Here is a 24,667-nt window from a genome sequence, read left to right as displayed (position 1 = left end):
AAGAACAAAAGGACAGCAACTTGTCTGTTCCCCTTTCCCCAATTCCCCAGTGCTGTTCCCATCCCCCAATTCCCCAATAAAAATCTTTAAAAAAAGAAATATCTACAGGATGTCTGATTTTAAATAACAATTATCTACTCTTTTTATAGAAAAAACACTGAAAGGCGTTTTTAGTGAATATCTTTGATCTTTGTAGGAAACATCTGAGAAATTGCAAATTACTTTTATTTTGTTATATTTTGTAAATTTAGTAATTATAAACATATTAATTATATATGTAGAAAAGGAGGAGATGGTGTTTATTATAAAAGGCCATGTTTCTTTCACATAAAAACCTAAAAAGATTAAAGTTATGAGAGATAATGAGAGTATTCATGAAGACGTTAGTGAGAACACTGCTAATACTCCACTATTGATTGTACTCTGAAAATTCTAACTGCTATAAGCAGGAGGATTTTACCAAAGGATCACATTTGCTGAAAACCTATGAATTGAGAATATTATTGGCCATATTTGCATAAAGACTTTCCAACATGTTTTTTTTTTTGTTTGTTGGGTTTTTTTTAGGACATTATGGTTATTTTTCACCTAGTCCTCCCAGTTTTGGGGTCTTAGAGAATCTTAGTCAGAGATTGAAGGAACCTTGGATCATTTAGTTTGATTATTTTCATTTCATATCTGGGAACACAGGGACATTACATAATCTTATCATTGAAACAAAGCCAGAAGCCAGCGGTGATGCTTCTGCCAACTTGTTTTAATAGCTTTTAGTTGAAAAAAATTTTTTTTAAGATAGGGAGGTAAATTCCCTGTGGTTAGAAAGGAGTATATTTTTGCCTAATGGCCTGTGTGAAAATTGTAAGTGTGTAACATATGACACACCCACTTATCAGGCCCTCTACACAATATGTGCTGATCTGCTTGAGCACAGGTATTTTGTAGTTCCTGGACCCAATTCCAGTGTTTATGTCTGTGGGGGTGGGGTGGAGGTGAAGGTTTCCCCACACCCACAAATGGTTCCCGGACAGCAGCTGGGTGTCTTACAATTTAATTCAATTCTGACACTATCTATGCTGAGATAGCATCACATTCCCACAGGGTAAGTGTTCAGTCCCCTAAGACGCCTCCCCTCACACACAATTCAGATGCCAAGTAAGTCCAGGTTGTCATCTGTGCTTCTGACCCACCGGCTACAAGCTGGAGGTTCCAATGACCCCCCTCTTTGGACTTCAGACACCAGTCACAACTTCATGTTGTCACCTTGCTTCTGACCATTGATAAAATCATTGGCCATTGGTGAATGATCCAACCTCCATCTCATCTTCCTTCCCTGGAGAGGTTGGGGGTGGGTAAGACTGAATGTTTCAACCCTCCAAGCCCACGGCCACCTCCACTGGTAACCAGCCACCATCCTTAGGTGCTTTTCAAAAGTCACCCCATTAACCTAACAAAAGACACATTTATAGCTCGGATTACTTAGGAAACGCCCAGGGTTTTAGGAGCTCTATGCCAAAAACAGGGATGAAGACCAAATATATCTTTTTGGGGGAGGGAAGGGACTATTAGATCTTTAATACTGTACTAATCACAGAGAATGCTCAGTCTTTAGCTGTAATTTCCTAACTATGAGGTTTTAAGTGCATTCCTCATCAATTCTTTATCTAATACCTTAGATCTTTCATTAGAAATTGAGATTAATTTTCCTGTGATACAAACTAAACAATCTTGCTGAAGCTCCCCAGAATGGTTTCTGTCCCTTCTATCGTGATATAACAGGACTTTACAGATTGTGCTAGCTTTTGATTAAATAAGAACAACTTCTAGATTGAATGCTGGCAAATGTTTGGCATATGATGCCAAAGGTATTGGCTTCATATTTCTTCTTATTTTATGTTATTAAATATCACCCCCAAACTTCTGTAGAAATACTTGGAATTTAACTTATTACTCATGTGTATAAATGACTCTTTTACTTAGATTATTCACTATGTTTAAACTGCATATGTCCCCTAATTGTTAAAGTAGTAAATATCTTTTAGCAAATATACCAAATAAAAATATTAAGAAAACAAACAAATGAAATGAACATGAAATTCACAGAGGAAGGTGTGTTGATGTCCAGGTTTAGGATGTGATGATGTTCAGTAGAGATCCTGGCTGGAGCTTAGGGGAGGAGCCATTTACAGATAAAGTCCAGTGGTTGATGCATTGCATTCCAGGGTCTACAGCCTTGCAAGGCCAGAAATGTGGTCTCCTCAGAACTCTGAGATAATTAGATCTTAGGAAATTGCTTCAATCCAATAAAAAGAGAGAGAGACGTGTAAACTAGAATATCAATTTACTCACTTGTAATGAGAAATATGACTGTAGCAAGGACTGAATTACTCTTGCTAGCAGATCAGCATATTCTCTCCCTGTAGGCAATAGATAAAGCCTACAACATTTAATCACAAGGCTCATTTGATGAAAGTAGATTTAATTTTAGGGCGTGTTTAATTTTAGGGAGTGCCTCTCCTAAATTCAGAATAGACTAAATTAAGACTATAAAGAGAGTCTTACCCCCTATAGGATAGCTACCTATTGAATCTATTATATTAGCCTACAATCCCCATCTCCTGAATATACACACACTATGTTTTATAACTAGTCTGTCTCTTTCTGTAGGCTATTCTACTTTTCATATTCCATGTCACATTCTTTTAACCTTTTTAAAAAATATTTCGGGCCGGCCAAGTGGCGCAATGGTTGGGAGCTGGCTTGGGATGCCAGAGGGCCCCGGTTCGGATCCCACATGGGCCAGTGATGCTGTGCCCTCTACAGCTAAGATGCTGAACAACAGCTCAACCTGGAGCTGGGCTGCCATGAGTCACCAGCGACAGCGTAGGCTGCAGCCCCTGCTGCAGTGGGTTGCCATGGGCTACCGTGTGTAGCCAGCAGCCAGCGTGAGCAGCCAGCAGCCAGCGTGAGCGGCCGTCCAGAAGCCGGCGACTGATCTGCCTCACCCAGGAAGAGCGCAATGATGGTGCCAACTTGGGCCAGTGAAGCAACATCCTCCACAACTAGACTGAAGAACAAAACGACAGCAACTTGTCTGTTCCCCTTCCCCCAATTCCCCAGCGCTGTTCCCTTCCCCCCAACCCCCAATAAAAAAATCTAAAAAAAATAAAAATAAAATAAAATAAAAATCTTAAATCATTTACAAAATATATTTCTAATGTTACTTTGATGTCCCACATCCTCTAGCACTTGATGTACTTATACAATCTCATTTCTTCACTGGTCATAATTTTACAAGTTGTTGCCCAAGTAAATGCTTTGAACTCAATCTTCTGAGATATTTCACTATATACTTTATACAAACTTGCTACAAAAATATAAATTATGTTTTCTAGATGAAACCTAGGGGTCCAACTAGAGTCCCAAATATGGTCATGTCTACATTTTTAGGGTTACTTGCACTCACTGTGTGAGCTTTCCATTCTTACCTTAAGCCTCCTTGCAACTATTTCTGGGCGTCTCTGGAGGGTGTTGCCTCCTAAGGACCCTGATGCCCATGAAGGAAGTGCTGCACTTCTGCATATGTCCATCAGACGGACACTGCAGTGCTCGTGCCTGACGTCACCGGCTCTGGTGTCAGCCCTGAGAATGCCATCTTCTGCCTGCTGCCTGTGTTGCCCTTCACCGCAGGCAGGTCTGTGCCCCAACGCTGTAAGAGCCATGGCTAAAAAGCCATGTTTCCACAAATGCAGAAGCAATCATGATGGGGTTAAAATATATCACGATAATGGCCAACACCAAAATAAGAACTTCTGGGTTAAGTCAGACCCTGAGGAAATTAGTCAGCGGGGATCAAGAAAATAGGGGTCAGGAAAAAAGTTGGGGGATAGAGATGGATAGAGAAAAAAATAAGAGAATGGAGGTGTGGGTTCATTGTAGGAGGCTGGAGCAGATCTGATGTTGTTAACCAGTAGGATGCCTGTAGGTGAATCAGGAAATGGTTTCCTTCTTTCCCAGCAAAGGCAGCCCCTTCCTAGGGCATATGACTTAAAGAGACAGAGGACTGTTTTTCTGTTTTCATACCCTCTTCGCCAAGTGAATTTATGCAGGGCACAAATTGCACACTGTTTAAAGAATGGATCACATACAACAAGAATACCAAAAAATTATATAATTAATAGAAACTGAATGTTTTTAAGAATATAAATTTTGGTGTTTATCACTGTTACGATATTTATGTAGTTGCAAGAAATTCTTTTTCATTGCCACTAAAAAAGAGAAGGGAAGTGGGTTTTAAATACTAAATGTAGATTAGTGTTGGTTATCTAGTTTATGTTGTATTAATCTAGTGAATCCTACTAGGAGGGCATACTCAGGGAACACCATCTCACAGCATTTTACACTCTATTGGGCTCTATTTTCACAACTGTGATTTCCATCTTTTTTTCCTGAACTTGAAGCGTGCTTGTCAACCACCTCTAAGAGGCTGCTATTACACAAAGTTAGCAATGCCTGGTTTCTGTGCAGCAATATGTTAGGACAATATTGCTTTTCTAATACTTGTGGCTATATTTAGGTTATAATTGAAATAATTTTTTCCCCTGAAAACCATTTGAAATGGAGCTTCTGGGTTATTTCTTTCTGGTTTTCCGTTTTGTATGGTATGGAATGCTTTAAATTTAATCCTGCCTAGAGGCAAGGTAAGTGTCCTAGGAAAATACTGCAAACCTCTTGATTCTGTCATTTCCTTAAAATTTTCTAGTATATGTATTTTTATATATATATATATATATATATATATATATGTATATATATATATAGTGTATGTAGACATGCATGGATATTTGTGTATATACATATATGCATATATACAGTGCATACATGTATGTATATATGTATGTATGTGTATATTTATGTCATATTTGCTATATAGATTTCAGAAATTTAAAAAATACGAAGTTTCTCACTTCCCTATAGGTGGTTGATGCCTTGAGGGAATTAGTGTCACTGCTTTACAAATTCAAACTGGGAACATTTTCACTGAGGCGAAACCCAGAGCTGGCTTTCGGCAGTGTGTGTTAGGGGTGGAGATAGTCTCAGAGACACAGAGGAAGAACTGAGGGTTGTTAGTTGGGAGGGGGTGGGGATGAAGGAGAGGGGAAGGGATGAGACAATACAAATTGGTAATTGCAATATGGCCTCAGGGATAGAAAAAGACAGTCTGAGGAACATAATCAATAATGTGATACAATGGGGAAGTCCCTGGTGGGAACACAGCCATAGAAGCATTTTAATGTAGATGCATGCAAATCATAGAGTTGTAAACCTTGGGAGAAAAACAATTACTTCACTTTTATAGCAAACTGATTTTCTGGACCCATCTCAAATCAATTTCTAAAATCCCTATGGCCATTTATAAGCGGCTTGAACTCCTCTGCATGTCCGCCTCCCCCAACTTCCTAACTAGTCCTGCTTTTCCGACTTGGACTCTTATATCCTTTTCTTCTTTGCAGTTGGCCTATCTGCCCCTTGGGTGCCTGCTTTCCCAGGAATTGCCTATGAAGTGGAACCGTCTCCGGAGCCTCCCCAGTACTTCCTCTCCACTCAACTTACTTTCTTGTCATATACCAAGATGGGAACTAGAATTTACTGGTTTTCACGTCTTAGCTGCTAGCCATACAGAAAAAGAGAAAGCAGAGAAAGTAACACATATGAAGAGGACATACATTTCTGAAATCTTAAGAAGTTGTTACAGGCATACGAGTCCTCCCTCAGAGATAGCACCTGGTAGACTAGGTGAACACCTGTCTTATTTCTGAGCAGAACTAAAGATCCAAGTGCTTATTTCTTGGAGAAACACTCTCCCAGACACACCCAGTAACAATGTTTTATCACTATCCGGGCATACCTTTACCCAGTCAAGTTGACACATAAAATTAACCATCATAGTGGTTATACTTTTTATTTTCAAAAACCGACATTGATTAAGTCTAACTCTGAACTCAAAATTCTAGTGTCTACACTGTCCTATTGTTGAAAAATAATTTACCATTGAATCACCCTTATCTCAAATTTTGTGTTGCACTTTGGTTTACCTGTCACTATCAATCAGTGTTTCCATATCTGTAACAATTCAGCCATGTCATTCTAAGTCAGAAGGAAACAGCATTATCCCCAGGCATTACTGCAGTGTGTTTCAAAAAGTATAGATCTATTTATAGGAAATGTGAAACATTCTTCACATTTATTGCCACTTAATTGTTGCCTTAATAGTGAAGTCAGCCTTGGCTATGGACTGGATCCTTTGGAGAGGCTTATTTATGAGGAAGGCAAGTTTCCTTTTTCAAGGATTCTCAGGTGCCAATATACTTTGACTTGGCTTTGGTTGCTCTCAACCGAAGATCTAAAACTGAACATTAAAGGGAGAATTTCAGTTTTCACCGAAATGTGGAAATTTATGACCATATATTTTAGCACTGTAGAGTTTTTCCATTACCTTTTTCTTTAGAGAAACTTGTCAATGGGAACTAAACAACATGCATCACCTGGTGTATTCTTCTAAAACTCACGCTGCTGAGAGGGTGGCATGTTCAGAGCTTCCACAGAAATTGCTGTATTACCTTTTTGTTCCCTTCTTTCATTTCCTAAGTGTGACTCTGACATGGGAAAAGGGGCAACCTGACTTACCCATAGACGAAAATGTTTGACAAAACCTCACATTCCTTTAAGCCATTACCTTTTGCAGGTCTGATAAAGTTATTGAATAAAACAGCTATAGAGGATAGAGAATGATATTAACCCAGTTATCTATCAGAGTGTGGTAAAGAAAATCTGGATTTGATTTTTGTAATGGAAACGTTGAGTCCCTCATTGAACTCAACACTTGTGGTGGCTATTATACTGAATACCGTATTTGCCGGCGTATAAGACGATTTTTTGGCCCTGAAAAATATGCCTCCAAGTGGGGGTCGTCTTATACGCCAGGTACACTTCAGATAGACTGCCCATAGTGCTTGCCCCATGCCATAGTGGCCTCCCAATGCCCGCCCACTTCATTCCACATACCGTTCAGGCATCAGCAGCGCTGCTGGGTGTATGCTCGGCTGTGTGCGATTTTGCGAGTGTGGTAAATTCAGGTTACCGTATATTTCTTTACATATGCATTGAAGATTCGCGATTTTGTGCTATCATGGTGCCTGTTAGAATGTTGAAGAGCTCGCACTTGCGCACTAGTGAGGTCCCAGGGAGATGCTGATGCAAGGGTGGACCAGACTGCTATAGTGACAGGGCGGGCAAACAGGGAGCAGGGACCAATCAAATCAGGCTTTGTATACAGCCAACAGCCAACCACAATACTGCACCATTGTACAGTACAGCATAGAAAATGTCGACCAGTCAAACCCCTATCATCCCTATCATGGCACCAGCCAAAAGAAAGAAGTATGATGCAAATTTTAAACTGAAAGTTATAAACTTTGTTAAGGAAAATAATAATTGTGCTGCTGCAAGACAATATGGAGTAACACAAAAGATGGTTCGGGACTGGAAATCAAATGAGAAAGCATTAAAGAGTATGCCAAGGGGTAAGTGTGCATTAAGAAGAGGCACCCCACACTGGCCAGAACTCGAAAAACATGTAGCAGACATGGTGGCTCAACATCGCCAAAACGGTTATGTGGTGACACGAAATACAATATGCTTGTTTGCACTTCAGTGGGCCAAATCAAATCTGATATTGTTTTACCTTTTATTTGGTGTGTGGAAGGTGTGCGGAAGAGGGGGTAGTCTTATACGGCGAGTATATAACAAACTCTGTATTTTGAGTGGAAATGTTAGGGGGTCATCTTATACGCCCAGTTGTCTTATACGCCGGCAAATACGGTAAAAGAATTAGCTCACCAATTAGCACTTGGCATTTCATCTCAGGTGATTTTCAACTCTGAGGCAGAGCAAATAAATATAAGGAAAACATTCATGTATATTTGCTGGGATGAAGGGTTTGTAAACAAAAGATCCAAGTAAATACTGGGGGTGCCAAAAAAATGTATACACATGACTTGTATTCACCTTTTGTTATTGGTATATATAGTATTATACAGTTTTTTCCTTTCTTATGATGTATAGACATTGTTTTTGGCACCCTCTATATATTCCTTTTTTTCGTTTCTTATGTAAGCACAGCTGAAAATCATCTCTTATGTTCCACTCAATCCCAGATCAATTTTGATTTCTCCTTTTAATTTGAATTTTCTCCAACAGAGAACTCTATCAGGCTGACATCATGTCCTTTTAGCTTCATCAATCAAATAGTACACTCCTACTGCCTGTACCAGCACAGGGTCAGGTGCTGGTAGAAACATAAGACGTACAACACAGGTTTTCTGTCCGGGAGGAGGTGGCAATTTAGCTGGAGGGACAAGCAATGCACACCCAAAAGCTCAATAACAATTTGATAATTAAAAACAATAGAGGTTAGTGTGAACTAGCAGGACATACATTTACCCCATTTACAAAAAGGTAAGTCATCCTATCTTTTGTTTTTGGAATATCTGAGGCAACGTAGGAATTAGAAATGGTTCTGTCTTTCCAGAGACAATAAATTCAGCTTCTATGAATGTGAATGTGTAGGCCAGACATGGTTAGAAAAAAAAGAACATATTTGGAGTAAGAAGACCTGAGCTTCTGGGTCGTCCACATGGCTGATTCCCCTTGGGCATTATTTTTCATATGTAAAATAAAGAAAATAATAGCATCTACTTGTGGTAGATTCATTACATTAATGGCCATAATTAATGGCATCCCTGTAGCAACATCTTCTCCTTCACACAATAACTCTGGGGTCAGGCATGTAACTTGCTTTGGCCAATAGGACAGTAGCAAACGATGCATTCTGAGGCTTGAAAAAATGCTTCTGCTCTTTCTCTTGTTCCTCTGCCTTTGTGAGGAGAACTAGCCCAAACTAGGGGAGGAGGCATGTGGAACAGTCAAGACAGCCCATTTCATCCAGCTAAGGTCCAGGCACACGAGAGAACCCAGCTAAGGTAATCAGAGATGCCTAGGTGACTTGCAGCTGAGTGCAGAGGCCTGAATGGACCCCACTGAACTCAGCTAATCTGCAGCTAATGCCCCCAACTCACGAGCAAAGGCGAATGATTATTGTTTTATGCCACTGAGGTTTTGTGATGGTTTATCATGCAGCAGTAGTGAACTGATAAAATCCTTGATTGTTACTGTGGGAGTTAAATAAGACAATACAGATGAATGAGTTTGCAAACTGTGAAGTAATATGAGTTTAACAAAATCCTTAAAATCAATGGGTTATTGGAGATGAGGACACAGAAGAGTGACAAGATATAGATTTTAGTCATTTCTAGCATCCATCCAAGTATCCAAGTGATTCTGTCAAGTCCTCTCTCCCCCATTTTTTTGGTTGTTGTTTAAAGTGATATATATTTATTGTGGTTACCTATTGTCCAAATAGCTTAGAAGTTCTTATCACTTATAAATAATTACTAAAGGAAGGAAACAGTAAAGTTCAATGCTAAGAGTAGATATGGAAGAAAGTCACTGGGGTCTGTTCACTTAAATCATTTAAGTCCAGAAAATTTTCAATAGCAAGCAGCCAAGAGTGTTTTCTTAGTAAGTTATTAATAGTTTGGCTTGATCAAAGTCAAGGCTAAAAAATCCAAGAAGAAAATTATGCCTTTGATATTATTTAACACAAATGTGTGGAATATTTTTACATTGCTGGACTAAGGACCTCAAAATGACTTGAGGATGTTACTTCTGCAGTCATCTGTTCATGAAAGGAATCCCAGCACACATACAAAATTGAGGGGAAGAGACATAGACACTTCCCACCTTTCCACGATTAAATTAAAATGGTGAATGGAAAAAGAAAATTTGTGTGATTCCTACTAGATTGTTGTTAAGAACTTTTTAATTGTAAGACTCGGTTTGGTTTACTGCATTTAACACAGTGTGTACGGTTATCATGGTCAAAGTTAATTTGTTGAATTGAACAATTTGATATTGCTCAATTTTTGAGGGTAAGTGTGAAAGATGTTTTCCAAAAATTGAGAGAATAAACTGTATAGGATCTTTCCTATGTTGACTGTTTTACTCTAAGCAGTCCATGTTGCTTCGCCAAAGCTATTTTCCTTTCATTGCAGACATGTTTAACTGACCAACTGGACACAAGCTATAAAAATAAGAAGGGGAGAAGTTGTTTTAGTAGATTCAAAGTCAGGAAAGAATGTTTCCTCCATGACGAGGCACGAAACTGTAGGTAGCGAGGGCTGCTGCTTGTTGGAGAGCCCTGAACAAATCTGCTAACCTAAAAAGACAAGCCAGGCTGAAGGCTAAGCTACAGGGTAGAACTGTCACAAGAGTTTTCAACATTCATGCAGTGTTGAGTTTAACTCAATGTTGTGGTTAGGTAAGAAAAGAACAATCCGTTCATCATTATTTTACTGATAAAACTACTTAGTGCTCAGCTGGAGTACAGCCCTGTGAGGCTCACAGAAAACTTTTCATTTTTGTCTGTATGGGTGAATGCTGCTTTGAGAAAGGTATTCAGAGATTTAAAAGAAAAAATCTTTTTAAGAATAAACGTTTATAAATGTAACTGACAGCTCATTGCTACCTCGATATGGGACTCAGTATTCTCTATATAATGGTAATTCTTTCTTTATTAAGAGGGTCAGAAATTTTGAGTTGAAATGGGTCCATATATTTCCAGACAAGACCAGGAAAGCCCTGTTAGACACAGGGAAATGTGTATTAAAAAAAAAAAGTTTTTCTAATTAGATCAGAAATTATGGTGATGAAAGAGGAAGCAAGAAATTAGTCACTTTCGAGAAACTTAAAAAAAAAAAAAAACCCAGTGTGACAATTTGAAGAATGGACAAGTTGGCAACTAAGAGGCAACTCAGGGGCCATTCTCTAATGGATAAACAAGTTGATTCATGTCTGATAAAAAAGTGTAATTGTGAGGCTTGTGACAGTATCTTTGGGATGATTAGAAGCCTCAGTTAGAAGTCTTGAAAACTCAACTTTAAGAGAGTCTGAAATCTATAAAGAGAAAGAGAAGAGGAACTGACACCTAATGTTAACTGGAGAGACTCCTTCACTCTCTACTGCCTTCCCTACTTGATGAGGGAGTGTTTATCTCCCAGCTTTGGCTTTGTGATGCTGTGGCCGGGAATCTGTCAGTAGTAACTCCCTTTTATCAGTTAGTTCCTGTAGGGACCTAGAGAGAAATTGAAAAGCTGAAGGCGGGGAAGGGGCTTGCTCCTTTTTTGTTTCCTCATGTGGTCAGGGCCACCCTAGTGTTGGTACTTCATTTTGAGCATAGCAATTGGCTCTAGCAGCAGCAGGTGGCTCCAGGTTGCATGTCCTTTCTCATATTCCCCGTACCAGCCTCACTGAATCTCTCCAGATTACCAGCACTAGCCCGCTGGTGTCCCTCCTCGTAAGTCTGAATCCCAGCTCTGAGGGCATTCTCCTCTGAACTCCTGAGATACCAGAGCCAGCTAGCACTGTCCAGTTCTTACCTTTCTTCTAAGCTTCTAAGTTCTTGGTAGCCTAAGGCAGTAGCTGCTTCTTGCAGTTAACATTTCTGTGATACCTCACTGCTTCCTTTTCACTTTTCAACTCCTTTTGTCCTATTCATTAATTCTTTATATCAAATCTCTGTTTAAATCACCGATGAGTGTGACTGTGCAGGGATGTATACGTTAGACCCAGTGCTACTCTGATTTTGCTATGGAGGTGCAGAGCCCAAACCTTTCCTATCTGTTCGGCACTGAGATACAATAATAATGTGAATTCACAAGTCTTGCCATGGTGCAGCTCATAATTAGTCAGCTACACATGTGAAAGGCGGACAAGGCTGGATTGTGTAGAGGGGTCATTATTTAACTTGTTCAGAACTTCTGGAACCTGCCAAATCTCTAATCATCGGCCTTTTCTCCCATCACATTCTCATTATAATCCTTTTACTTACTGCCCCCACCCCTGACTGTAAATGGCACCCCATTGTATTCTGGTTTACAGATGTGTCTCTGAGCATTCCAATTGTCCTTGGCCCCTGTTGGTACTCTTCCTCCTATTCAGGGGGTGGGGGAACTGAAGTGGAGTAGGGGCTGTGGGAGCAGGGGTGGGCATGACTTCCCTGAGTGGTTAAGGGACGGTGCCATTAAGAAGGTAGGAAACAGGGGGTCCAGAACATAGACGAAAGATACCTAATCCATAGTGTGTAACAGGAACTTCTTCCTACAGGAAGTACATCTGAGTTCAATCTTGAAGAATGCACTGGAGTTAACAAGATAAAAGTGGGGAGGCAGGGTGCTAGCACTACATAAACCGTCCCTAAATCTCTTGGTGAAAGGAGCAAATCTGTAACATCCTGGCAAATTATTACATAGCAGATGGGAAGGCTACAATCAAATTGACTTTCCTGCCATACCTATTTTTAAAGCCCAGGAAGACCTGTTGGGAACTGAATATTGCCTGTATACAGAGGTACTCTTAAAAAAGCATCAGGATATATAGAATTTTAATTGACTTTCATCTGAGTATGTAATTTATATTATCCTGTTGACTAAATGTTTTGGATAGACATATTTTATTTTTCCAATGAGACTAAGTAGAGACTGTGCTATATACTGTTTTGTATCCACCCGCCATCACCTTACATAATGACACAAACATCTTAATAGGTGCATAGGAAATGAATAAATGAAAAAAAATGAAACTTTTAAAATACCTGTATGTGTCATAAAAATGGCCCATTGAGACCAGTATTCTCTCTTGAAAGAGAACATTTTTTCTTCTTCTTCCTTTTAGGGTATTGGTCGCAAAAACTAAGGTAAAATATACTACCTCATCCCAAATTCCCAAGATTTCCCTATGATACCTTGTCAACAAAATGTAAATATAGTTTGGTTAATGATTAGACCAAGAATGACTTTCTAAAATATAATTGGAAGACAGCTGTCATAGAGGGGTTTGATTTGTGGTAGAATTATTTTGTTAATGTTTGCCACTCTGCGGATGTTCAGCTTCCAGGCATACCTATTAGTTGTATTCTGATATGAATTTGGATTCCTCATATGTGAAGGCAGTGGGCCCCTCCCCCTGTGGAAACTAAAGGAGACAGGTCCTCTCTCTTTCGCCATCCCAATAAAATCAGACAGTAAAGCTATGACATAGGCTTGGCCAACAGTTGTTATCTTATAGGACTTCTCATCTTGAGCAAGTGATAGCACAATACAGTGACAGAGTTATGTGATCTTCGCTGGTTACCTTCTGTTTTTTTTTTTAAATTAGTTTCAGGTGTACAACACAGTGCAATAGTAATACTTTTTACCCCTCAAAGTGACAACCCCTCTCCCTCAATTCACCGCCCCACTTTCCCACCTCCCCCGATGTCATACTTATCTATTACAATTCCATTGACTCCACTCCCACACTATATTCCACATCCCGTGACTATATATATATATTCAATTATAGTTGACATACAATATTATACAACATCAGCTTCAGCTGTACTGTGTAGCCCTTCTGAGCTCACTTGGTACTTGTCAAGGTTTTAAGCCTGGTCCTTCAGTCTTCCAATATCATACCAGTAAATTCTCTTTTGGCTTTCAGGTTATCTGTGCCATTCAGTGTGGTTTGCAATCAAATGCCCAGATGAGATTGATGGTGTTGTTAAAGATGTAAGAAAACATATTCCTTTTTAACCTTCTTCAAAATAGATTGCTTTAGAGCAGTACAATTTACAATAAGGTGGAATTCTGACCCACAAAAAGAGCATTTCTGTCTTTAATATCCACCATCTGTGAACGAGTTTCCCTCTGGATACAAAGTTTTTGACAGGTATTGTAAATGTCCGCAAGTGACACACACATTTTTAGAGGACATTTCCCGGTTGCCCCAGTGAATGTGATCAGCTGTCCAGATGGTGCCCTGATAGCCACTCAGCAGAGTATTTTCACGATAACGATAAACAGCTAATTACATTTAATGCCCCGAAAAGAGTCCAGTAGCTTTCATCTGATCATAAATGCATCCCTGGGTAGATCCAAAAGAGAGAAAAGACTTCCAGCATGGCCATCTGGATGTTCTTTTTCTCTCTTGCTCTTGCCACTGAAGAGGGTTTAATGATGTCCATGACTTCTTTTGGAGTCCATATTCTGCTTTTGGAAGTTGTTTAAAGAGTAAGACTTGCTGAATTAAAAAAAATGACTTTTTTCCCCCATCAAAGGCAAGGGTGAAGTTGAATGAAAATCCCCTGTATGGAGAGGACAAGAGAGAAGGCTTGGGAAATCTGTACCAGGCACTTGTGGCGGTTCTTGGAGTCAGGACACACACACACGATTATGCCAAAATGAAGTTGGAACAGAATGGCTCAACTGATTAATTCAAAGAAACATATGCTGCTTCTCCTATTTTTCTCCATGATAAACACAATTTCTCTTCACGTAGTATGTGAAATTACAGGAAAATACAGGAAATTAGCATTATAATAAAACTTAATTTATAGACCTTGTTTATAATTCATGACAATTCTGATAGAAATTGGCATGGAGCATACGTTTTTTCAATATATGTTATTTACCCCCCCTATTCAAGTGATAGCCCTGTCCACCTGACTTTTCTAATTAATGCCAAGTACTTCCTCAATGGGCAACAACTCAACTGAACATCATGCAGAGATCTTCCACCTAGCAATCATGTCTTCATGATACTGTTTAGAGAGTCCAGAATCTAGACAGTTGAGTCATTACAAACAGCAGATGGCCAAGGGTGAAATGTAACAAAACCATAATTTTTCTCCCTGTGGAAGGGGCCTTAAAACACAGTGGAGGGCCTCAAAAGCCTAAGAGGCCACATCTATGTTGTTGAATGCCACACTTTGGCCTATATAATTGACCCAAGCTGGGGCTATTGGATTTTATTTCTTGGACATGTGAATTTTGGAGGAGGGTGGCAGACAGACTGAAAGTTTGGAAACTGGGTCCCATTAATGGCAATACTGGAGAAGGAAGGCTCTTCTTGTATAGTTTTATGTGTACTTACAGCATTTTTTTTAGATTTTATTGGGGAATTGGGGAGGGGCACCAGCCAAGTTGTTGTTCTTCAGTTTTCATTGTGGAGGGCGCCAGTCGCCATCTGGCTTCCCATTGGCAGCTCGCGGCCTCTAAGCTCAAGGTGCTGTGTTCAGTCTTAGTTGCGGGTGGGTGTAGCCACCATTGACCAGACAAACTTGTTGTTACACCAGCTGAGCCATCCTGCTACCTGTTGGCAGCTCAGCAACAACTCAGCTCAGATGCAGTGTCACTGGCCCATGTGGGAATTGAACCGACAGCCCTGTTGCTCAGAGCTTGGGCTGTTAAGCCAACTCTTAACCAACTGAGCCACTCGGAGGGCCCCAAAGCATAGCTTTTTAAAAAGTATATTACCATAGGTTTTGACACACGAGGTCCAACAATTAAGTTCACAAACTCATCCTAAAAAAAGTGCTACATACCTCATTGCTGAATATCACTATGCATAGTCACCTTCGAAGTACTCCCCTTGGGAAGCTATGCACTTACGCCAGCACCTAGTCCACCTTTCAAACCAATTTTGGAACTCTTTTTCTGGAATGGCCATCAGAGCTGTCGTCATAATACCCTTGATGTCCTGAATTTCATCAAAATGTTTTCAATATTTCCTTTATCTTTGGGTACAGAAAGAAGTCATTGGGGGCCAGATCAGGTGAGTAGAGAGGTTGTTCCAATATAGTTATTTGTTTACTGGCTAAAAACTCACAGTGCCATGTGAACTGGTGTATTGTCGTGATGCAAGAGCCATGAATTGTTGGCGAAAAGTTCAGGTCGTCTAACTTTTTCATGCAGCCTTTTCAGCACTTCCAAACAGTTAACTTGGTTAACTGTTAGTCCAGTTGGTACAAATTCATAATGAATAATCCCTCTGATATCAAAAAAGGTTAGCAACATCATTGCAACAAGTTCGCAAACTTAATTGTCAGATCTCTAGTTACATATATAGTTATAAATATCAATTGGTATGAAATTTAATACTACTTATATTTTTTTCTAATGTTTTTGTGCAATTTGAAAGAAGAAGAAAACGTACATGACAAGCAAAACTATGTTAAATTTGGAGATATTTTCTCCTGTCCTGGTGTGAAATTTTCTTATTGTGCTCATTTTAAGGAATACATCACTATTATAATTTTGTCCATTTTTATGAATGTTTTCGCTCTCTTTGTGTTATTTAAATGTAATTATTTGCAATTACAAAGTCATGTAAATATGTTTAATTAAAATAAAGTACTGGCCAATGAACTATAATGAATATAATAAATAATGATATTAATAATGCTTTACTTCTCAAGTGCTTTATGTTCATTTATTTTGGTCTCATCACAATCTCATTACATATTCTGGGTGATACATTACATATATCGGAGGACACTGAGACCTGGAGATATTAAATGCCTTGTTCAAGGTCAGAGTTTAGTGTTGTTTTTTTTTCTACATTGATGTGAGGCCTGGGCACTTCATGCTTATCACAAACAACTTCCATTTTCCTATTAAAGTGGATGCTAAGCAACTTTCCCTGGTTAGACTATTTTAATTTCCACAACAGAACAGAGTGGGACCTACTGAATTGGCCTTTATGAAAGCTAATGAGGAATTAAGCTGCCCAAGAGAGTTGAGATGAAAGATTTCGCAGGTCTTTTATCCATAGTACACATACAGGAGGCAGGACCAGACCTTGCTTTTGTACATGGAGAGGTACAGGGGAGAGATTAATAAACACGGAGGAATGAGCTGCCTGCTGGATACGTTTAATGTTTAAGAACTCCCAGTTGTTATCACACTCCTGTCCTTACTTTCAGTCAGGTACATAGCATTCCTCCTGGTCTCTAACGATCCTCTGTCAGTTATTACACACCTGCGGTCTCAGAACCAAGCGTATCCAACAGGAGGTAGAAAACAACAGGAGCAGAGAAAATCACTCAATGCCTTAGGCTCAGAATTTCTTTACTGTTTCTACTCATGGATGCTATTGCTTCAAATTCTCTCAGTGGTTGGCTTCTGTAGCTGCCTTGACCTTCAAGATTCTGTTGATCTCACCAGCCTTGCCCCCAAACCATGGACTTAACTGTTTCCTGCTCTCTGCTCACCCCAGACAACCGTCTTACAAAAATCCATTTGTAGGACTTGTTGGATTCCTGACCCATTGCCTCCTCTGATCTCAGAGTGAATTGCTCAAGTCTGCTTGCAATTCAAACTCCTCATTTTGCTTCTGTGTGATGATCGCAATCCTCCTCAATGCATGGGCATGATGCTTTATGTTTTACTTTGATTATTCTACAGCTTTCCTAATAATTCTTCATTGTTCTCTCCCAGAGTTATATGTTAGTTACCTGACAATGAAGGTGAACATGCAGTAAAACCCGAAATAATTACAACCAGAGGAGGCACTGCATGATGCTTCCGAGGAAGAAACATATACCGTGTTTCCCCGAAAATAAGACCTAACTGGAAAATAGCCCTAGCATGATTTTTCAGGATGCACGTAATATAAGTCCTACCCCAAACATAAGCCCCAGTTAAGATCGTCAGCCAGACATGACTGTTTGAATAAATGCAGATTTTTGTACATGAATAAATGAATAAATGTAGATTGTTGGAGCAAAAATTAATATAAAACCCAGTCTTATTTTTGGGGAAAAACGGTAGTAAAAATTTCTGCCCTTTAGGGATTAGACTTTGTCACATTGAATTCATACCATGTTTGAATCTGGAAAAACACATCTGTTTATCTAAATTCAGAGTGAGATTTCAAACCCTTCCCATTTCCCACCCAATAGTTTTATTGAGAAAAAGATCCCAAAGGACTTGGAGAGAGGGGGCAAAATGTCAGAGCAGTGCGTCAGCCTCACCAGGTAGCAAAGGCAGACTCTCTCTAAATGTCCCTCTCTCAAATATGCCTGTGCTTTTGATTTTAGGGCTGAAGATCTTGCTACATGACAGTTTCTTGGGCTCCACCTAGAATATTTATGGGAGCACATTCCAGAAATCCAAATTTTTAATAAATCTTGCAAGTGATTCTGAAGCAGCGGCTCAAAAAGTTGGTATCTGAGAACACTTGCCCTTAGTAACTGGGGGTAACAACTGTGCAGATCATAACTGAGAAAAGGAAAAAAAAATCATAAAAGTACAGTTGACAAAGACTTTATATTTAACTTAGTCTGATAAAAGAGCAATGGAGAAGAGACAGAGAATTCTCTGCAGTTATTCTTAAAGTCCTTGATACAAGAAGTTGCATGACCTCCAAAATGAATGGTTAAGAGTTTGAAACCTGAAAGAAGAGGATCAGGGAATCATTATGGTGAAATCAAAATAGAGACAGACCAGAAGAGACACATTTCCCTCACCAACACCAAGCTAACGGTTTTATCACTTTCCTATTAAATATGGGTGGTTAGTGAACGTTAGACCATAGTGTTTTGTAGTTTATGTTCATTGATGCACCTTTATATAGTTGTTCTCTCATTTCACGTGTTTCATTGTTGTTATTTAATGATGTTATTTCACCACAAAAGTCTTCTTTTTTAAAAATATAAAGTCCCAAAGTAAAATATTCCTCAGATATTTTTATAGTCAGGTAAATCATCACTGGGTGGGTCCCGAGTGGCAACTGCAGTCAAGAATTCGGTGTCCACAATGGGCAAAGTAGAAAAGCAGCTCCTCTTACAAAATTCTAACCTAACAGGACTTCTTTTATTGAGAACGATCAGGCATGATATTAAACAATGTAACAACTGATATAATTTAAATTAATGAATAAATAACAATGCATTTAAAATTCCTTTTATTTTCTCAGTTAAATATGTGTGTGTGTGTGTGTGTGTGCATGTGAAAAACTTCATACAATGGCTTGCCTACTTACATAAATCATTCATCCATTTTAATAATTTTTCAAATCAGTTGTTGACTTGCTTAGAAATGAACAGCATGATTTTTTGTTGGTCGCGGGCTTTCACTGCCTCAATGTTGCCCCTCTCTGAGCGGTGATTTGATATTGTGAAGCGCGTACACTGTGTAAGTGACTTCTGTATTCAATGGATGGTGAATAGGTTCCAGGTACCCTTTCCTTTCCCACTTTGGAGGCAGCTGGCTGCCCTGCCTGCTATGTGGGGAGCCTGAGTTTCAACCAGTCATGATAATATTGCCATCGGTGCTACCATGTCTGTTCTGCCAGTTTGCCCCCAGTAAATGTTGGGCTCCTCCAAAATAGCAGGTGGGCTCAGACCATGCCACTGGCACAGGCGCTGCTACCAGCTTTGTCTACTCAGCAATCCACCAGGGGTTGCCCACGTCTGGACTCACAAAATTCACAGGCTTGATTTCTGGCCTCTGATGCTGCTGCACAGCATTTTTTAGGCGGAGCTTGTCTCAATAACCCATATAAAAGAATTTTATAATTTAGTATTCCGCCTGGCTATACTGGTATAAACTTGGAAAAGCAGCTCTAGGTATACCATCTGTATCAGCTAAGATGAAATTCAGCTGCATGTAACAGGTAGCTTAAAGGAAAGAGAAATTTATTTTTCCTTCTTATATAAGAGAGTCTGGATATAGGCGGTTCAAGCTTCACAGTTTTTAGGAGTCTAGGTTCCTTCTCTTCTCTTTTGATGCTCTGTCTTATTTGGCATTTTGTCACATGGTTCAAAACAGCCCCTCAAGCTCCAGTCATCATGTTCTATTCCAGCCGGTGGGGAGGCAGGAAAATGGAGGGAAGAGAGGTGTGGTGCTTTCATTTCAGACTTCTTGGAAGCCCCACAACCATTTTCCTTGATATCTCTTTGTCTGGTACTTAACTACACAGTCATATGCAAGAGCAAGGGAAACTGGAAATATCCAAAAAGGTTTGGGGAGCTCACACAGAATTTAGGGTTAGCATTATATCTCTGTGTGTCAATGTCAATAATAGTTTTCATCATAGAAACATGATGGATAGTTTCTATTCATGATGTCCAATCTCAAGCAGGTGGCAGTACCTTGACAATGGATGCTTAATTCAGTGGCTCAGGTAAAAAGAAGTCCAGTCCAAGGTGGGGATCTGACAGGTTTTTGGTTTGGCATCAGAGAGAGCTTCTTGCCCAGCAGTAAACACTGGGTATTGGATGATTCCAGTAGGGAAGTGACAAAGAAACTTAGTGAGAGTTTTGGGCTCCAGGACTAAAACAAATTGGTCCAGAAACTCACTTGTTTTTCTCTTTTAAAAAGAATAGAAGGGGGATCTCCTGCCCCATCTTTCAGATTTTCTTTTATTATATCAGTTATGTAAAACAGTTAAATTTTTCCTTTTAGAATTTCAGCTTTTAAAAAAAAAATACCTGTCAATCATATGGGGAAAAATATCTGCATTTGTTTGGAACAGAGAATGTACTAAAATGAGTTAGTTCAATGCCAAGTATATAGCAGGTGATCAATTAATATTTGTTATAACATTAATCTATGTGGTTAAAAAAATCCCATAAAGAAATATGCCTGACTGTGCTTTTCTATGCTGATAAGTGAGGGCAAACAAAGCAGCAGGCTCAGAGTTCCAGTAGAATTTCTGTGTATGCTTTGGAAGGGAGGGAGAAAAATGTTACATTGGTCTGATGAAAATTCATAGGGGAACTAGAATTATGGTGTGACTTGAAAGACAAGTATTAACAGAGCATATTTTAAAAATAAAGTATGCAAAGTAAATATGTGCTCAAAATAAAATATTTTAAATGTGAAAGGAAAAATGACAAATCACTTTATCACTTTTTATGAGTACTGGTAACATTTTCATGTGTTTACTATTGTCTTATGTTTTACATACTTTACATATGATTCTCTAATTTGCATTTTTCTGTATTCTTGAAAACTGCTAGGATATATAAATTCCATAAACTACATGTACCATAATTTAAATAACTCCCCACTCAGATAATGTGAACTCTCCAAATTCATATAGATTAATCAAAAGTTCAGATTAGAATTTTAGTACCTTTGGCATATATTACCAAAATGCTATTCTACAGGGTTCTAAGATTTTAAAAATAATTGTTAAGGAGTGTGTTTTCACCATTCACTGGCATCATTATTATAATTTTTAATATTTACTAATTCATAGGTTAAAATAATATATTGTTGGGCTGGCCGAGTGGCTCAGTTGGGTGTGAACTTTGAGCAACAGGGTCACCGGTTCGATTCCCACATGGGCCAGTGAGCTGCACCTGAGCTGAGCTGCCACTGAGCTGCTAACAGATGGCAGGATGGCTCAGCTGGTGAGAACACATGCTGCTAACAACAAGGTTGCCGGTTCGACTCCCACATGGGATGGTGGACTATGCCCACCCGCAACTAAAGATTGAACATGGCACCTTGAGCTGAGCTGCCCTGAGCTGCCGACAGGTGGCCAGATGGCCCAGTGGTTAGAGTGTGTGCTCTTAGCAACAAGGTTTCCGGTTCAACTCCCACATGGGATGGTGGACTATGCTCACCCGCAACTAAGATTGAACACGGCACCTTGAGCTGAGTGGCAGTGATCTGCCAATGGGCAGCTGGATGGCAACTGGACTTGGAGCTGAGCTAGCTGCATCCTCCACAAGTAGGATTGAAGGACAACTTGGCTGTTCCCCTTCCCCAATTCTCCAATAAAATCTTAAAAAAAAAATCGATATTTCAGTTGCATTTTTTGGTTGACTATTTATCCATATATTTTCCAATCAGTTGAAATTTTTTAATGTAAAATGTATTTTTTGACATTTGGCACATTTATCATCTATGTCTTTTTTATTATTTCTATTAATTCATTATAGGTTTGATATTAACCTGTTAAAAGTATTTTGCATCTGTGCTTGTGTTAAATATTTTCCCAATTAATTGTGTAAACATTTAGATAGTTGAATATTTTATGTATTTTTATCTGTCCACTTCTTTTTTATTAACTAATGTTTAGAAATTCTCTCAGATAAAATAATTTTATTATGTACAATAGATATATTGTGAAAATTACCTTTCAAAAGACAAGTGAAATCAAAGGCTGTGAACTGGCAAAAGCCTAGACTAGTTGGAATAAAGTTCTGCATAAAGCAACTCTGATGCCTAACTTGGGAAGGTGGCTGTGATAGTGTTAAAAGCTATGACTTCTATTTCTGTTAAAAACATCTTTGGGATTTTGATAGAGATTGAACTGAATCTGTAGATTTCTTAGGGTAGTATGGACCTTTTAATAATATTAAGTCTTCCAATTCATGAACATTGGATGTTTTTCCACTTATTTGTGTTTTGTTTAATTTCTTTCATCAGTGTTTGATAGATTTTTGTATATGAATCTTTCATCTCCTTAGTTAAGTTTTTTCCTATTTGGATAGAAAGAAGGCTATTCGATTTATCACAGCAGACATTTAAAGTTAGTTGGACTCTTTGGCTTTCCTTCTGTGCCCCTGAAATCCAATGGTACATGTGTCCGTAGGTCAGTCTAGCCCATTGCAGAGTGCAGTCGGATAAAAGATCGGAAGATGAGTCTTTGCTGGTTGGCTGACATGTGGATATTATTCCTCTCACTCAATAAAAATATTTTTACCAGATCTAGTTTCATCACCCTGCCAATTTGGGATCTGCCTTTTAAAACTGCTAGTCTGAGGTTGAGATAGGGTCAAACCTTTAATCACAAGATGTATGAGAAGAAGGTGCTTAAGTCAGACGCTGAGTGAAAACAGAAGTGTTGGAAAATCTAGGGTTGGTTGCCTTCTCTTTGGAGAAGCAAAGAGGCAACATACACCTTAAAGAAGTAAGCTAAGAGAGCGTTTATCATTCGTTATTGGCAACTATCTTCCAGTATCTTCTTGGTCACAGACGTATCATCAGCTGACTGGTAAGGTACTTAGGAATAAGGTTACATCTAACATCTCTCTACCTGTATCTCTTTAATAACATACTTCCTTATTTTCTCTTAGTCTGGAATATGGGCAGTTCCTAGTGATTGGGTCTCAAGAACAAGGAAAAGGCATAGAATGTAAGTGCCATAACAGATATTCAGAGGTGTGTGTGTGTGTGTGTGTGTGTGTGTGTGTGTGTGTAAGCCTGAGGCTCTGGAATTACTATAACATGTTTCACTTTTCACAAAAATGACAGATTTCACAGTATGTCACTTAATATGAATGTATCAACCCTGTAGAGTTCAAAAGTACAAATGTTACAGCCTGAAACACTGGGTTTCTTGGAAACGTGTTGGGGAAATCTTTTAAGATTGCAGCTGTCTAAAACTCTGCCTATAAGGAATTTTCACAGAGGCTCTGTCATAGCCTGTAAAAGACCAGCTCATCATAAACGGGAGAACAATCATTATGATATAGAGTGATTGCATTTCAGCACTCAGAGTGAGAGCAGGAATAAACAGGTAAAGAACGAGCAAAGCTTTATTGCTACAAACACCTACCCTAGGCTAACTTCTCCCTAAATCACTGTAGTCAATGACTGCAGAAAGTCAAAAGGAACAGAAACTTACCATGCATTTTGACACTTGTAACCAACACAGTATTTTAAGCAACAAGAGGCTAGGGTGGTGAAGTGTAGCTGTGACAGATCTGACAACTTTGTTAACCCACAAATTCTAGTCAGGTAAATGAAGACCCATTATATGAAATGAAAGTATGTGGCAATTTCACTGTGACACATATAATAAGACAATGATAAAGTAGTAAACCGTAGTGAGGGAGAGGAAAGGGAAGGACACTTGTAAAAATCCGACAGGTGCTAAGTGACTCAGGGGAGTCAGGAGACTCAGGAGGGAAAGAAGAAAAACAGCATAGTGATCACCTAAAGTAACAGGTGTGGCCTGTGCTTTCCAGGATGCGAGCCTATCCTAACCTCTGTGGAACTAAGAAGGTGGTTATAGTTCTTGCAGAAACAGGAACTGATAATCCATTTGAAATCAAGCTGAAATAACACTCATGGCCCTTTTTAAGATTTTGCGTGTGTGTGCCAGAGTTCTAAATGAATGTGACGTTAAACAGGTAAGCAAGTGTAACCAATGCTTTGCCTGCCCATTAAGAAAAAGAAAGTAAATCGATGGTCATGTTCTAGGGACTGTTTCTTATTCTTGTCTATACCCCAAGTGTCTGAGAAAGAGTCCTACAGCAAATATTTTTTGAATAGGCGTGGCTAAAAGAATTTGGTGTTTGTAAACTGAAATTGATTAGGAAGTCCTATTGTTTGCATATATCAGACACACTTAAAACAATATCTGAACCATTGCATATAACTTTCTGTTAACTTTTTAATATGATTGGTGGTGTGTATATATTATATATAATTACATTAGTACATATTATATGCTTAATTGCTAGGAGTTCTGAATGGGGGGGGCTGTGCTTATTAAAAATCATTCTCTGCGGTAAGATTAAAATGTATGTATATAAATGTACTATTTGAACCACAAAGATAAAATTGTTATTTTGCTGCCATATTAGCACAGTAACTTTTGTTGCCTTCTATAGTGTGTTCCTTATGGGAGTTATTCTTGGTCACCTTTTATATTATATACTTCTTTCCAATATTTTGAATATGAGTTAAATTAGTACATATACAAGCTGGGT

Source organism: Hipposideros armiger, unplaced genomic scaffold (assembly GCF_001890085.2).
Source record: "Hipposideros armiger isolate ML-2016 unplaced genomic scaffold, ASM189008v1 scaffold_451, whole genome shotgun sequence".
In the NCBI taxonomy this organism is placed as follows: Eukaryota; Metazoa; Chordata; class Mammalia; order Chiroptera; family Hipposideridae; genus Hipposideros; species Hipposideros armiger.
This window is presented reverse-complemented; position numbering follows the sequence as displayed.